Below are 15173 nucleotides of genomic sequence, written 5' to 3'. Positions count from 1 at the left end.
ATAAGTTCCTATTTCTTTACCAGATGAATCAGTGCTAAGTACCTATGATAACCCTTGAAGTCCATATGACCTTGTAGTTCTGTAACCTCTCTGAGGCCATAGCTTTCCTTTCTTATCTATGAAATGGGGTAATAACTACGACTCTGGGCTGCTATGATAATTACATGATATAGTGTACAAGAGGGTAATGAACAGTGCCTAGCAATGAGTAGCTATCAAATTATTATGGAATCAATTAATGTTTGTGCATATAATTTAGCATTTTTGAAATATAATTTAGGAATGTCTTAAAATCTGATGCAGAAATTGATTTTTAAAATGAATGAACCCTCAGTTACACTGCAGCTGCTTATCAGATCCCTTTGATAGCTTCCCCAACATTGATCAAAATGACATAGACCTCTCAAGAGCATGCCTCCTTTACCACATCTTACCCTATACTTTCCCTCTTGTGTTTCACTAGTTTCCCTCACAAAGCAGAGCATTTTGATATGGCTCTTTGACATGACTATTTTGATGGAGGCATATTGACATAACCACATCTAAATAATACTTTCCAATATAAAATCACTGTTTTTTTTCCTTCCAAAGATTGTGTATCATATCAAACGTTGCTGAACCTAGTTCTATCTCTACCACTCAGACTGCATGGCTCTTTCTCTTCCTGCTTTACTCGTATTTAAATTGTTTGATTTTTCTTTCATTAAAATATATTGCTTTTATAGTCATAAAAAAGAGAACTATTTTAAAAATGCATACAATTGAGTTAAGCTCCAAGGGAGAGGGGTGGTTTTGTCTTCCAAAATCATGATTATAAGAGTGCTACCATATAATGTATGTATACCACTGTGGAAATTGTTAGAAGAATTATTCTCATCCATCATCCCCAGTGTCTTATGGGGTTAGCAAAATCAAGAAACCTACCAAAAAACAAATAGCCATTTAAAAAACATTTTCTACTGGAAAACAGGACAAATTCCATGATTACAAGGCTAAATCTGTATATCACTAGAGAGTAAGTATGACCATTGTAACTTTAAGAGATCATCCAATTTGAAATGGTGACCATTCAGCAAACAAAATGAATTATGACTGATACTCCGTTGTGAGAAGAGCGTGTGTGATAAGCACGTGGCTCCTAGTTTTATGTCATGTGGATGCCAGATGGTGCTTCGCGAAGGCCAACCTCATCTTTTACTCTATTTCTGAGCTTCTTGTCATCTCATACTCTTCTGGCATGTAGATCAGGGATGGGGTGAGGCTCAAAGACAGGCTGAGGATGACTGCTTCACATATTGCTTGCTTTAAAATAATCTGAATATTTAATAATTTTGTTGGTTAAACCTTGTCACATTATTAAAATATAAGGTACCCACTTCCTTTCTTTTCAATATTCTTGTCTCCTCTCTCTACCAAAGTAGCAAGTGGTTGATAGTTGTGCTACAGGTCGGGGTTGGTAGGTGGGGATGGAGTGGAGAATGATGTATGCAGTTGGTATAAGAGGCTGGACATCATTTTCCTTGATTTTTTAAAAATTTTGATTCCCTGCTTCTGTGTCATAAAACAAGTAAAAATTATAAAATTGTATAACTAAAGAACTGTAAGATATTGCTAAATAATAAAGAATATTAAAATGTGCTTTCAAAGTAAAAATTAATCTCTATTCAAAGAGAATGTCTTGGAAAATGCAGTGGAAAGGCCAGAACATCTGCAAGAGATACAGATGAGAGAGATTTGGAGAGATATTTGTGTTAAAAAACAGGCCCTATGTTTGCAAGCAACCTGCCTGACTATAGTTATATAGTAACAGACAAAGATTTGAGTGAGTAGAATGATAATAGAAAATACCAATACATGTATATGTATAACTGAATCACTTTGATGTGCACCTGAAATTAACACAACATTGTAAATCAACTACACTCCAATAAAAAGAAAGAAAAGAAAATACCAATATGGAACAAGCTGGTGATATACTTTATAAGGCCACGTTGGCCATGGCATATCCCGTACAACAGGCAGATGTTAAAATAGTGTCAAAAATTATGCATTTGTTGAGGATCTATGAGCAGTATGTTTTTATAATATAATGGATGCAGGCATTTTGATTCTTGCCTTTAGACGACTTTCAGTCTAGAGGGGACCATATGACACTGTAAAGAAGAACAATTTTTTAAATGTTGCTCAGACAGATATTTAAATATTGTTAGTGCATAGAATTGTTACAATCCAGATTAATCCAGAAAAGGTCTCTGAACCAAGTGAACCTTAAGAGGAAATTTCTAGGAAAGGGTTTTGTTGCTCGTACTTTTGAATCAGAGGTATTAAAGACTGCTCAAGGAACCCTGCAATCTATATTATCTTCTAAGTCCAGAGTGGAAGAGTGCTATCATAAGAAAAAGTTCATGAAGAAAGACTGTTGGAGGCTTTGGTTGGGTTTAGTACATGCTGATTTTATGGTAACAGTATGTCATCAACTGGTGCTATAAAGATTATTACTCACTACTCACACAATTAGAAGATAGCAACCATTCATTTCCATTTTGATCATCTTCATTTTTTTCTAGGATATTTATAGCTTGTAAAATAGGATAACCTGATTAAATTTAGTCCCTTGAATCACAAGGAATTCTGGATTATTTCCTTTTTAATTCTGGGAGAACTTAAGCCATCTGTTGCCTTGAAGCAGAGAGATTTAGTAATCAGGCACAGCAGTAAGAAGGTATTTGTCTAGGGATGCTATTAATTAACAAACTTGGAAAGCATTCTGCATTTCTTACCTTAAAGTCAAAGCACCCCTAACAAACAAGTACATTGGACACTTAGATGAGAAAATCTGTCTTGGGTCAGATGCTCTTTATGTTCTGCTTTGGGTAGTGCAGAAGAAAATGTGAATAGAAGGTGTTAGATCCATTACCGTGAAGAGAAAAAGCACTAAATGACAAAAATTGTTGATTCTGAGATCCAGAGAAGTGTGCATTTAGAAAACCCCAATATTTCTAAATAAGTATTATGATATTTTCATATAATCCTTTTTCACTTAAAAGTAACTCTCCTGGTGTTCCTTCTAATTAACTACTAAATTTAAATTGGAAAATTTGTGCAAAAAATTTTGAGGGAATTAGAGAACATATTTTGTTCCTTTTTAAATCAACTTTATTTAGGTATAATTACCGTACAATAAAATGCACTCATCTTAAGTACATACATTAATGAGTTTTGATAAATATATATACCCATAAAATCACCACCACTGCTCAAGACTTAGGATGTTTCCCTCATCCCTTAAGATAGATTTTTTTTTTTTTTTTTTTTTTTTGCCCCTTCCTGGTCAATTCTGCGCTATCCCCAGTCTCAGAGAATCACTGATCTGCTTTCTGTCACCATAGATTAAATTTGCCTTTTCTAGAATTTCATATTAGTGTAATCGTATAGTATTTACTCTTCTGTATATGACTTCTTTCACTTAGAATGAGCGGTTTTTTGGGTTTGTTTTTCCATCTTTACTGAGGTATAATTGACAAATAAAAAACTGTGTATGTTTAAGGTGTACACCTTGATGTTTTGATACATGTCTACATTGTGAAATAGTCAGCACAGTCAAGCTATTTAACATACCTATCACCTCACAAAGTTGCCGTTTTCCCTCCCCTCCTTCTTTTCTCCCTCCCCCCTTCCCTTCCTTCCTTCCTTTCTGTGAGAATACTTAAGATCCCTCTAGGCAAATTTCAAGTATTCATTACAGTATTGTTAACTATATTCACCTTGCTGCATGTTAGATCTTGAGACCTTATTCATTTTCCATAACTGAAACTTTGTACCTTTTGACCAACATCACCCATTTCCTCCTCCCCCTAGCCCCTGACAAGCACCATTCTACTCTTTGCTTCTATGAGTTCAACTATTCAGATTCCACATAAGTGCGATTATGCAGTATTTGTCTTTCTGTGTCTGGCTTGTTTCACTTAGCCAAAAGTCCTCCAGGTTCATCCGTGTTGTTGCAAATGGCAGAATTTTCTTCTTTTTAAAAGCAGAATAATATTCCACTGTATATATATGTTTTATATACCACATTTTCTTTATCCATTCATCCATCAACACTTAACGTTGTTTCCATATTTTTGAATAGCATGAACAATGCTGCAAAGAACATAGGAGTGCAGGTATCTCTTTGAGATCCTGATTTCTTTTCTTTGGATTTATACCCAGAAGTGGGATTGCTGGATCACAGAGTAGTTCTATTTTTAATACTTTGAGGAACCTTCACACTATCTTCAAAAATGGTCGTACCAATTTACATTCCTACCAGCAGGGTACAAGGGTTCTGTTCCGTTTTCTCCACATCCTTGCCAGTACTTATTCCTTGCTTTTTTTGATAATAGCCATCCTAAGAGGTGTGAGGTGATATCTTATTGTGATTTAGATTTGGATTTCCCTGATGATTAGTGACGTTGAGCACTTTTTCATGTAACTGTTGGCCATTTCTATATCTTCTCTGGAGAAGTGTCTATACTCAGATCCTTTTCCCATTTTTCAGTCAGGTTTTTTTTTTGCTATTGAGCTGTCTGAGTTTTTGTATATACTTTGGATACTAACCTCTTATCAGATAGATGGTTTGCAAATACCTTCTCCCATTCCGTAGGTTGCCTTTTCATTTTGTTGAGTTTCTGTCCTCAAATGCCTCCAGGGTACATAAGTAAATCAAGAATATCCAGTCTAGACTTTGACATCAAGTAGACTAGCATTTGAGTCCCAGCTCTTCCATTTACTACCTTTTTACTTTTGCAAGTTATTTAACCATTCTAAAGCATTGCTTTCTTAACTCAGAATTAATGATAGTACTTTATGGATATATTATTATTGCTAGGATTGAATGAGTTAATGTATATAAAGTGCTTTTACAATAATGACTGCCATATAGATGTTTCCCACAAATGTTAGTCCTTCTCTTCTGTCCCCCTAAGAATTGACTTTATTCTTTAATAAACTTCTATACATCCCATCCTTCCCCAGTCCAAACTATCCTGTATACTACAACCATAGCCATCTCCTAAAAATAGCTTTTGGATCCTGCTGTGCCCTGCCACACAGTGTCCAATGGTGTTCTATTATCTACTGGGTAAAGTTCAAACTTCTTAGCTCAAAATTCAAGGTCCTCCACAATCTGACCCCGGCTGTTTCCTCCCTACCACTCTACGTGAACATTTCACTCGAGCTCAATTAGTAGACCCCAGGGGCTTGTTGTTTAAGGTTAGGGAGGTTTGGTATTGCAGGGGTGGATGGTGGTGTGATGATGGAAGTGCTGATAGCATTTCAGAGAGGGGAGGGCAGGATTGAGAAAAAATTTCCTCTTTTTCTCTCTGCTCCGCTCTCCCAGTAAAATATCCTTTTATGAAGTACGTCCAGGTTATCTCAGCTAGGGAGTGTTACTTTAAAAGACCAGGTACTGAGCACCAACTCTGTGTGTAAGATATTACCTTAGAAATGAGGACCAAAGTGACCTGAGAGTTCGTCACAAACAGGAGACACACATGAAAACAATTTTTACAAATTGTAATATGATGTGGTACTCCCCTTCTGTGTGTGCATGTGTGTGTGTGTGTGTACCCTTTTGTGTGTCTTCTATGGAAACACAGAGGGAGATGTGGCAAATGGATGTAGGTAATCATTCACTAAGAAGGTAACATTTGAGCGTGAACTTGAGTTATGTAAAATTTCAAGGTGAATAAGAGCACTGAGTAATGGTAAGACAGGGAGGACGTTTGAGACAGAGGTAACAGAAGATGCAGAAGGATAGAGGATGTGAAAGGGTTCCGTGTGTCCAGGGAATCACAGAGTCTAATGAGGTTTCAGTATAGAATTGGGGTGAGGAGGGAGTGGAAAATAATGAGAAATGAGGCTCTGAAGGTAGATTAGAGCCAGTTTATGGATTATATTACAGTAATAATTGCAATTATAATTTATTGAACACCTGCTGTGTGTTAAATGCTGTATATACATTGCCTTTTCCAAAGATTTCTATCAACCATATGAGATATAAGGAATATTATTATCCCCATTTTATAGTTGAGGAAACTGAGGCAGAAAATAAGTAGTTGCCCAAGATCACCAACTGGAAAGGGCAGAGCTAAGACTCAAACCTAGGTCTGAATGACAACAGAGTCCATGAACATGAATGAATGAGGCAGTGATGTTAGCAGCATGGATATAGAGCAGGGGGAGTTGCATCCTCTGAGGCATCCTATGAGGTAGAAAGATAGTGTTGATGTGCCTTGGTAATTGGCTTGATGTAGAGGGATAAAGTAGAGTGAGGCATAGAGGATGATTCTAAGGTTTCCACCTGGGGAGATGTGGTTTTGGGGACAGGGTAAGCCCATTTGCATTAGGAGGGAGAGGAGTGGTGGGAAGCATTCATGAATTTGCATTTGGATGTTTCATAAACTTCAGGATCTTCCAGGGGATTGAAGCTGGTCACTAGAGATTTATAAATATACATGGAGAGATCTGGACTGGATATACAGATCTGGAACCATCAGTATATTGGCAATAATAGGAGTTTAGTGTAAAAGTAAAAGAGCGGAGCACCAAGGATAGAATGCTCCTTCCTTTGAAAATTGTTTACATTTTCCTTGCTAAATAGCATAAGCCTCCTAGTGTTATATAGAGTTTTGTTTTGTTTTGTTTTAAATCTGTCTGATGTCTGTGGATTATCAGCTACTTGAGGACCGAGACTGTTCTGATTAATTTCTGCACGCATTTAGCAGAGAGCCTTGTGCATAGTGTGAATTCATTATATTGGATTGCCTTGGAGCATGGGATGGTTAGAGATAGGACTCTGAGAAACCATAAATGAGGGGCTTTGGGTGAGAGCTGTGCATCGGGAGCAATGGAATCGAGGAGAAAGTGTCTACTGCTCCAGTCTTACCAAGGGTTGGGCTACTTCCCTCATTTAAAGGTGGAAATATAGTCATTTCCCAAAGTATTAATTTTGTGTTTTGTTAAGTAAATATTCTCAGACTTGATGTTTGATAGAATTTAATGGAGGCAGAGAGAAGTCTTCATTTTGAGCTTTCACATTGTGAAGAAAACTTCCGTAAAGTTTTGACAAACTGAATAAATGACAAACTGAGTTTTTTTTTTTAATTGAAGTATAGTTGACTTACAATATTGTGTTAGTTTCAGGTGTACAGCAAAGTAATTCGGATATATATATATATATATATATATATATATATATATATATATATATATATTCTTTTTTTTGATTCTTTTCCATTATAGGTTATTACAAGATATTGAACAAACTGAGTTTTTATTTGTTTTAAAATTTAGGAATAATATTTCAACTATGCCTCACAATGCAGCTGTTTAAATGAACTATTCACTGGTTATTCTGGGATTTGAGAAGACTCAGGGCACCAAATAAAAGCCGACTATTGTTATTTCATTGTTGCTAAAAGACAAAATCAATACTTGATTACTCTGAATTAGTACATGCAGCCATGCAAATCTTTAACCTCAGATTAACTAAATGTAGGACCATGACCCAACCTACAACAGTAACATTTAGAAATAGAGAATTAACTGATGCAGAGCCCATTTGTAAAGCGTGCAGTTGCACTGATGCCGAAGCTATTAATAGTTTTCTATCATTCTGTCTGAAGTAGTGGCAGAATTATGGCAAGCAGAACGTTAACTAATTGGCATTTCCGTGCTCCTTCCCCTTCTCCCTATCCCTACTACCCATTTTATTTTTTTAAGATATTTTTTGGTGTGGACCAATTTTAAAGTCTTTATTGAGTTTGTTACAATACTGCTTCTGTTTTATGTTTTGGTTTTTTGGCCGCGAGGCATGTGGGATCTTAGCTCTCCCACCAGGGATGGAACCCGCACCCCGTGCGTTGGAAGGCGAAGTCTTAACCACTGGACCGCCAGGGTAGTCCCCCCTACTACCCATTTTATAACACAGCTTGTAAATGAGATCTTCCTACCCCCAGTGGTATTTTGCATCATAGTAAAGGTTGTTTCCTTTCTTAATATCCCAGATAGTTTTACAAATTGCCATTTCTCATGTCCTAAAATATTCATTAAATCATTCAAACTTTAACAATTGTGTATTGAGTACCTGCTATGTGTCAGGTACTATAGTAGTACACTAGGCATTGGAGCTGTCGTGGTGAGCACAACTGACAAGGAACCTGACTGTACATTGTGTAATGAGACAGAAAGGTAATAGACAAACAAATGCATAAGTAAATGAGGTAATTTCAGATTAGTGTCATGTAGACAATGGAACAAGATAACGGGATAGAATGATTTGGTGGTGGTGGTATTGCAGAGCTGGGAAACATCAACTAAGATTGTTGTCAGAGAAGGCCCCCCCCTGCCAGGAGGTGACATTTGGGCTGAAACCTGAGTAGGGGGAAGGACTCGGCCAGGCAAAGATATAGAAGATATAGGAGAAGAGGGTCCCAGACGGGAGGAAGAGCAGGTGCACAGACTCCAGGCTGGGAATGAGTTGGCAGGTCTAAATAACCTAGAGAAGGTCAGTGTGGACAGAGCTAGTGATGGGGTGGGGGTGGGGTGAGTATATGAGGTGACGTTGGAGAAGCAGGTGGAGTCTGGGTCACTTGGGGCCTCAAGGGCTATGCAGCTTGGGTTTGATTCCAAGGACAGTGGGGAGTCCACACTGGGTTTACCAGTCCGGCTTCTGAGATTTGCTCTTGGGCCCCCTTGTGTCCCCTCATCCTGCTTCTTTCTATAGTGAATGATACCTGTTTTTCAGTGTCCCAGAGGAATGCTCGGATCTCCGGTATTCTAGAACCATCCATTCTATGCTGTCACTGCCCCTCCCCAATTTCACCTCCTCCTGCCCCGGCTCAGAGTGGGAACCCCTCATTGTTCTCAACAGAGGGGCACAGCCGGACAGCCGGAACTGGGGGACCAGGTCAGAACAAGAACCCCCCCCCCCCCCCCCAAGATGGAAGGCAACATGAATCTTCCTGGAGTAGGTCAGTGCCACTTCTTGCAGCCGAACCTCAAGACAGAGGAGTGAAGGTGCAGCTGCGGGTGGGGGGGAGTGTCTGACACCAGACAGGGCAGTGCACCCAGGAGGGTGTCCATCTCAGAGGGAGCTCATGGCAGAGACCCTGCAGCCAGCATCAGTCATTTCAGCATGTACTTTGTGAGGAGACAGCAGGAGGATGGAAGCTTTGGGTGTCTAATAAGGAATTTTGAAAAAGGTGTTAGAGACTGAGATTTCTCTACATGTCCAAGGCACAGAGACTACATGTGGTGGCTTTGAGTCCTTAGAAAAGCTGTCTCTATAGTGCAGTAAGGATTTTTTTTTTTGGTTCCACCAGAGTGGGGATAATATTGCCTACTGAATTCTCCAAGCCCCTTTCTCAGATTCTATGCCCACCAAACTGCCTTCTTATTGTTAAAAGTAACTTTTCTATTTGTACTATGCTCACAAATATTGCCATATATGCAGTCTAGTTTAGTTATCAAACCAATCCTATAAGGTAGGGTTTATTATATGTCAAAGATTATGAAATTAAAGCTCATAGAAAGTGCCCCCAAGAAAATATCAATCTTTACATAAAATGTAGGGAAATGAACAAAAAATGTGGTGAATATCTTGGAAATAGAGCCAAGAGGATTTTTTTTTATGGATTAGATGTGGAAGATGAATAATATAGCTGCTTTGTCATTGTTACAGACAGAGAAATTGAATTAGTTAGGGTTAGTCTATAGTTCTTGCTAGAAAGCAGCTATTAATTCTTCCAACACATTGTTGTGTTTAGGTTTCCGACAACTAAAATAAAAACTTTTAGGAAGGCTTTTCTCTTTTTTTTCCCTTTCTAGTTATTTCATCCTTGGGGTAGCTCTAGATTAAGTCATTCAATTGTAAGTATTCTGTTTGCTTATAAGTACTCTGTTTACTAATGTAAAACTTTCTTTTTTAATGTGAGGAAATTGGTTGTTTCCCTTAGTGCGTTGATATGGTTGAGGATGGAGGGAGTTGGATCTTTGAAGAAGCTCTTACTAATGAAGAGCAGACTTCAGCTCTTCAGTGACAAATTGGATCCAAGGAGGTCCGGAATTTTGTGAAGGACATTTGACAATATCTTAAATGAAGGATGGAGTTAGAGATAGATCTTAGTTTCCCTAGGCTTTTGTAATCAGTGATGTGCTACATGTAAATCACTTCCCTTTCAGAGTTGTTGGTCTTAAGGAAAAGTTTTGGAAGTAACTGGGAAAGAGCAATTGAACTCAGATTTACAGACCTCCTACAATGTGCCAGGAACTGTTGCAAGATTTTTCTAAATATTATCCCATCCACTTTCCACAAAAACACTGGGAGGAAATATAAAGCCCTCTTAACAGATGAAAGGTTGCCACTCACCCTTAAAGAGTTTAAGTAACTTGCTCAAGGGACAAAGCTGGTGTCAGATTCCTGATTCAAACCACAGCCTGCCTTCTCTTTACACTACAGCCCTTGTGATGACATGAATGAACTGCCTTATTTAAAATTGCTGGTTTATTTGTTTTTTAAAAAAAAATATTTATTTATTTATTTATTTTTGGCTGTGTTGGGTCTTCGTTTCTGTGCGAGGGCTTTCTCTAGTTGCGGTGAGCGGGGGCCACTCTTCATCGCGGTGCGCAGGCCTCTCACTATCGCGGCCTCTCTTATTGCAGAGCGCAGGCTCAGTAATTGTGGCTCACGGGCCTAGTTGCTCCGCGGCATGTGGGATCTTCCCAGACCAGGGCTCGAACCCGTGTCCCCTGCATTGGCAGGCAGATTCTCAACCACTGCGCCACCAGGGAAGCCCCTATTTGTATTTTTAAATGTGCATCATAACTAAGTTTCTGACTGTAAGTAAGTCTTAATTTTACATTAAGCAAGCAAGATTGACTTCCCTAACTCTGGAAATTAGATGGTTGAATTATGGAAAGATACTTTATGGAACCACTCTATATGATACTTCATTTTGCTGTCAAGTTTAGGAGAGCAATCCCTCTTAATATCACAGTTTTGGGCTATGTGATTAGCTTTTTCTTGGGATTGTCAAAAATATCTAAAGGGTTATAATGAAAACAGAGCCCTAAAAATGTGAACAATTACACCATGGGCCAAAGAGAACTCCAAACACTAGCCAGCATGGGAACCAAGGCACCTGATTATGTACTGAGGTATCATTAAGACCTGAAGTGTTAGCTCCAAATGAGAACAAAATGGGACTAGAAATGTTCACAGCTTTCATGATGAATTTATAATATTGAAACCAAATTAACTTGGGGTACCATTTTACAATACCTATGTCAAAAGGAAAATTACTAGAGCTGGGAGAGTCTAAGAAAAACCAATAAGAACTAAAATGGAGGGCTTCCCTGGTGGTGCAGTGGTTAAGAATCCGCCTGCCAATGCAGGGGACACGGGTTCGAGCCCTGGTCTGGGAAGATCCCACATGCCACAGAGCAAATAAGCCCTTGCGCCACAACTACTAAGCCTGCGCTCTAGAACCCGCGAGCCACAACTACTGAAGTTGTGGGTAGACACAACTACCCGCACGCCTAGAGCCCGTGCTCCGCAACAAGAGAAGCCACGGCAATGAGAAGCCCACGCACCGCAATGAGGAGTAGCCCCCGCTCGCCACAACTGGAGAAAGCCCGCATGCAGCAACAAAGACCCAGTGCATGTGGTGTGATGAATTGGGAGATTGGGATTGACATGTATACACTGATGTGTATAAAATGGATGACTAATAAGAAAATAAATAAATAAATAAACATTAAAAACATAATAATAAAAAATTAAAATAAAATATGACACACACACACACACACACACACACACAAGACCCAATGCAGCCAAAAAATAAAGAAAATAAATAAATTTAAAAAAACTAAAATGGAAAATCTTTATATTTGGATTTTTAAAAATTAAGAGTATATAAATTCAACACACACACACTTAACCTTTTGCATTATAGTTTAAAAAATTTTTGATTACAAAGGAAAATATATGTGCAATGTCAAGTCTGCTACCTCAACGAGAATAATTTATTGAGAGTCAAAATGTGGGATTTAAAAATCATTTCAGATTAGAATTATTTTCATCATGACATTTGTTAGTTTGTTTCTTATACTTCAGCAGAAATTTCCTCACTGTTTTGGCTTAAGTTTCCATCTCCAGGACATAATCTTGCAAGATCAGCTGTCACCCTTATCTCTTGGTGACTGGGTACTGAAATGGGACATTATGAACTTGATCTGACAACTTAATAAGATATAATAAGACCTGAAATAGGGGCAGTGCCCTCTCAACTGAGAAGATCTAGATAGGTACAGAATCTTTTCAAGGGTATGTCTAACTAAATTCCCTTTAAGACTTCTCTTTAAAGCATTAAATGTCTTTTCCTGTTTCAAACTAGAATGTGATCAGCTGGAATATTGGCGAGGAACAGGTCATTAGCAAAAACTCCAATGAAGACAGTTGGCTTTGGGTTTGATTTTCCTGTTTTTGCAGTTAGCTTAGCACCAGATGGTGCCCTCGTGAGTTCTGTATAAATAATACAATCATAGGGTTGAGTGATTCTCTACCAGTCACAGACTCAAGCAGAAAATAGCACTTGTCTTTCCACACAAGCCCGTGTAGATTCTCTTATTGCAGAATTGTTCTTATGCAGCTCTAACCCTCAAGTTGTTGTTATGGTTGATGGTTTTTTTTTATTTCTTTATGGGCAAGCAAGCAGCCAAATCCTCACTGTGACCCAGAGGGAAGGGCTACTGATTTGAGGCTCTTTAGCTGATACATCCATCCATTGCAGAGAGGAGGAGAGGCAAAGAAGCAAAAATCTCTGCATTTCCTCTATTGTTCCTGAAAAGGAAGAGTGGCCCCAATACTCCCTTGACAGTTGGTGCACATTAGGGGGTGAACTGGCTTTGCTTACAGAAGCCCTGTGGCAACCCCCTTACAGGCTTTCAAGGTCCAGCTCAAGTGCCAACTCCAGCCCATGATGCTCAGTGATCTTTCCTCTTTCTCTGGGTTCATATGACAGTTACAGTTTGTTCCTCAAGATCTAGCTCTTCATTAGGTACTCTTTGGTATACTTTCCCCGCACCCCTCCCTTTGAATATGTCTTATCTCACCTGCAGGATTCTAAGTTGCTCAAATCTATTTTCTTACAACCTGAACTACGTAGCACAGAATTGGGCATTTAATAACTGTTGTTGAATTGATGACACATATGTGGGTCACAGCTCCCACGCACTGGAGCACAGTTTTAATGGTCAGTACCCCACTCAATGAGCAGAGTTCATCCATTGTGACACAAAGGATTCTAGTTAATTAAGAGTGATAGAGAAAAAATGAAAAACCTCCCCTACTTTTCCCCTTTCACTTTACTGTCCTGAAGATCTGGCCCATATAGTAACAAACCACAGAAAAGGTGATGTAGCACACTGGGGGAAATAGGCAGAATCACTAAGAACCTTTCTTCTTTTGAAAGCTGCCTGTATTTTTACTTTGGAAGCACAAATAACCATACAATGTGTCCAACATTCACAGAGACCTGCAATAAAATTGACCCACTCAAGTGTTTTCCTGAGCTTGGGGCTCCATTTCCAAGTCTTTGTTACTTCCTATGTATTAGATGTTTTGGGTGACCTCAAAAAGGTGCTTAGGAATTCAGATCAGACTATTTAAACCAGTAATTTATTAATTATATGCCTAAATAACTTATTTCACATATTTCCCAAAATATTTTATGGTCTGCAGCAGAGTTCTCAAAGTGTGTCCTATGGAATATTAGTATTTCATGAGATATGAATAGATGCTTCCTGAAAGAATAACTGCTTGCTTGGTTGCTAGGAGAAATGTGACATACTCTGCCTCTTGGAGCATCACATAGCATATTAAAGGCTCCAAAGAGTCTTGCAGCAAAAAGATCTGTTTAATTTGTTTAACTTGGCATTTAGCAAACATATTTGATCTTAGGAAGAGAAATAACATTTAGTGAGTATTCTGTGTCAGGTATATATTAGCTTATCGAATTTTCACAATAAGACTCTAAATTAGGTATTACTATCTATGTTTAAAGATAGGGAACTGAGGTTCCGCTATATTAAATGATTTGTTCCAGATCAAACAGGGACAGAGTCTTGTGTAGTGGGTTCTCATGTTTGACTCTGCCACCAATTAGCTATGTATGACCGTTTTGGACAAATCAGTCAATCTTGCCTTAATTTCCTTATGTATGAGTCACATCAAAATAATAATGTTGGTTTAAAGATGAAAGGAATTGAATTTATATTACCATATTTTGACAAAAAAGTGCCACACAAGTAGCATTTGTACTTTACAAAAATAGGAGGAGGAGGAGGAAGAAGAGGGCAACAACTAGTCCTAGGAAACATGTTCACTCATAACATATAATGCTAAGTGCTAGACTTTTAAGAACACACACACACACACACGCACACGCACACACACACAAATAGTTGCAGCTGCCCTGAATGTTTACCAGAGCACATATATTTTCATTTTGTAAATGCTGTAAATTTTGGTATAGATTCTCAGATTCGCGGATTGATCAAATTGGGTAGTGCAGCATTAAAGCACCCAGTGGTACTGTTTTGAAATGTTAAGGCTAGAAATACATTATGACTAGATATTGGAACTTTGATCCTTAACTGCAACTTTCTTTGCTTCTATGGCTTTAAGCCTCACTCTACCAATTCTACCGTATGGTACCTGATTCTTAGGACTCTATTGTCTCTCTTAATTTGTCAAGTTCACCATATGAGGTAAACTCATTTCTGCTCAGCCCCTTGCAAGCTTAATTTTGAGTGATTTGGAAGTAGATACATTTCCCCCCTAAATTTCGAGAGCCTTTAAAAATGTGTTCTACCTGTAAATTCTACAGATAAATAAATAACACAATGTATAATATAACACATAATTCCAGTTCTCTCCAAACTTACTCCACATACTGACCTGAATGTGGTGATGGGTTTATGACAAAGAGGAAGAAGACTGCTAATTAGATGTCTACCTTGCCAAATTGGAAACTGATTTCCTTGTTACCTAAGTTGAACTGAATCCCGTTTCCAATCTAGAAGTAATTACCAAGGCAGTGCACAACTGAACTGAGGCAGACTGAATTTTG

General features: G+C 38.4%; 1 protein-coding gene across 1 annotated transcript in view; it reads left to right on the top strand.

Annotated features, from left to right (window-relative positions):
* TENM1 (teneurin transmembrane protein 1) overlaps positions 1-15173 on the top strand; it is a 786103-nt gene that overhangs the window by 75162 nt on the left and 695768 nt on the right. The window lies entirely within an intron of this gene.

The sequence above is a fragment of the Balaenoptera musculus genome, chromosome X, assembly GCF_009873245.2.
Source record: "Balaenoptera musculus isolate JJ_BM4_2016_0621 chromosome X, mBalMus1.pri.v3, whole genome shotgun sequence".
NCBI lineage: Eukaryota > Metazoa > Chordata > Mammalia > Artiodactyla > Balaenopteridae > Balaenoptera > Balaenoptera musculus.
This window is presented reverse-complemented; position numbering and strand designations above follow the sequence as displayed.